Source organism: Palaemon carinicauda, chromosome 28, assembly GCF_036898095.1.
Source record: "Palaemon carinicauda isolate YSFRI2023 chromosome 28, ASM3689809v2, whole genome shotgun sequence".
NCBI classification, from domain to species: Eukaryota; Metazoa; Arthropoda; class Malacostraca; order Decapoda; family Palaemonidae; genus Palaemon; species Palaemon carinicauda.
This window is the reverse complement of record NC_090752.1, coordinates 50,925,347-50,927,846: the sequence shown is the minus strand read 5'-3', so window position 1 is coordinate 50,927,846 and position 2,500 is coordinate 50,925,347. Positions and strand designations below refer to the sequence as shown.

General features: G+C 33.1%; 1 long non-coding RNA gene across 2 annotated transcripts in view; it reads left to right on the top strand.

Annotated features, from left to right (window-relative positions):
* Window positions 1-2,500, top strand: part of LOC137622027 (uncharacterized) — a 184,474-nt gene that overhangs the window by 11,394 nt on the left and 170,580 nt on the right. For both annotated transcript variants that reach the window (XR_011040330.1, XR_011040329.1), the window contains exon 2: window positions 1,498-1,617. This is a non-coding gene — a long non-coding RNA (uncharacterized lncRNA). The remainder of the gene's footprint in view (window positions 1-1,497; window positions 1,618-2,500) is intronic.

Here is a 2,500-nt window from a genome sequence, read left to right as displayed (position 1 = left end):
TGCAAGGCGAACACTTAACACTGTATTAGCCAGGAGGCTAGTAGTACTCGTAATAGTAGAAAATGCGATTATTTTTCTGGCTACTATTTCCTATCCGTTAAAGGTGGTTTTGTGGGGAAATAACTCTTAATTATTACAGGTTTTACCTTCGCTAACGGTGCCCAAGCACAGCAGTGGCCTCCTCAATAAACAGCTTAAACTCACGGTCCTGGGCTGGGTTCGATCTGCTGCCATGCGAATACAAGGCGAACACGTTACTACTGTACTTACATTCTTGGAAATTGAGATAAGAGTTTAATATTATCATCTCGCTTCCAGTCTGAGTGACACTGTGGACATTGTTTCAGTATCTGCTGCTCTTGGTGCTAAATGAGACATCCGTTCAGATATAGTGACCATTAAACTTTACTTTTCTTAAACTCTAACTATTCCTGGGGAAACATGGTTTGTCCAGCTTATCAAAATCAGATCTCTCTCTCTCTCTCTCTCTCTCTCTCTCTCTCTCTCTCTCTCTCAGTGTTTGCGATTTTATATAATCTAATGGCATTTTCGGTTTTTAAAGCAACATACTAATTATAGAATTTTCAAAGTTTTATGAGTATTATAATAGTTTATTCATCGTATCATAAGTCTTTCCCAAGTTTTATAAGTATTGTAAGAGTCTTTATTTATGGTATCATAAGTATTTAACTCCTTGTACATCCCTGGATACTGTATGATATAAATCTCATACGTGTATATTTTAATCATCCTCTGAAAACACTATCTTGTCTTAGGGATGTATTTATTTGTTAATTTATTTTTTTCTATCATTTATTCATTCTGATTTATTATGGTCCCACGTGGAAATTCTGATGTTTAGAATATTGATTGCATAGGAAGTATATTTAATCATCCTCTGGTAAAACTATCTTATCTTATGGATGTATTTATTTGTCGATTTATTTTGTCATTCTTTTATTCATTCTAATTTATTCTGGTCCCACGTGAAAATTCCAATGTTTGGAATATTGCATAGGAAGTATATTTAATAATTTTGTGTTAATACTACCTTATGGATGTATTTCTTTAATTTGCTTTTTCATTCATTTATTCATAATGATTTATTCTGGTCCCACGTGGAAATTCTGTTTTTTGGAATATTGTATAGGAAGTATATTAATCATTCTCTGGTAAAACTTTATCTTTTCGATTTATTTGTTAATCTATTTTTTCATTCTTTTATTCATTCTGATTTATTCTGGTCCCACGTAAAAAAAATATTTTTGGAATATTGCTTAAGAAGTAAAACTACCTTACGGGTGTATTTCTTTGTTTTGACTTTTCATTCATATATTTATTTTATTTGTTGTGGCCCCATTTGAGAATTCCTATTTTTAGAAATGTTGCTTAGCAAGTGGATCATCCTGGTTTATCCAATAAAAGTACCCCGTAATGTAGAATAGTATTCTTTATAAGAAGTATAGTGGGTCTAATTACATTTTATTTCTCCCACAGAGCTCCACTGGAACTTCAAAGCAAGGATTTCCCTACAACCCACTGAGAGATGCCTCGTGACACATACAAGAGGCCAAGACACCTTCGTGGTTCCTTGTACTTCCAGTTCTTTGCGAGAAAGTAAGTTATTTGTTTGTTTGTTGAGACACCCGTATTTATTAGTTTTTCATCCGTTATCTTCATCTTTTTCCATTTTCCTTAGATTTTCGTTTTGTTTTCCTAAATATGACATTGAATTACTTCACAATATGGAGTATAATTTTGATATTCTTATTCGCGGTTGGAATTTGACCTTGAATTACCCGCAGTTTGCAGTATATTTTCGCATTTTTAGTTGTTTCTGCGGTCTGACCTTGAATTACCCTACACTTTCGAGTATATTTTTAATGTTCATATTCATTCTCCGGAATCAAACCATGAATTACTCTACAATTTCAAATATGTTTTTACATTCACATTCGTCTCTGGAATCTGACCATGAAGTACTCCACAATTTCTATTATGTTATTCACTTGACCCTGTAATAATGATCACTTTTTTCTTTTCTTACCTGGATCAGGTTTTCGATCTGTTCAATTGTGTTAATATCACTATCAATATGATAATGGTTGATGATCTTGTAGCTATACCATCATGGAATATGGGAATAGAGAAGAGGGTTAAGATACCCAGTCTCGGCATTAGTTATCAGTTTTAGTTCGCTCCACCAATATAAACATTTGTTCCTTCAATAACAAACTTTAGGTTATTTATAGGTATATTCTTTCGGCAAAGCTGAAACAATATCCCTATAAATAACTACGGGTTTGTATTAGTTATGAAAAATAAAAATTATTTCCAAATTTGTCATTTTGCAACTGTTAGTCCAGGGCCTCGTCATTCTGCTTAGACTAATGTAAAAGGAGCCTACCGATTTAGTTTGACAAATCTACATGTGGGTTGTTTTAAAGAGTAGAATTGGACTGGAAACTTAATTTTATTAGCATGGCGCATTGTTAGCACA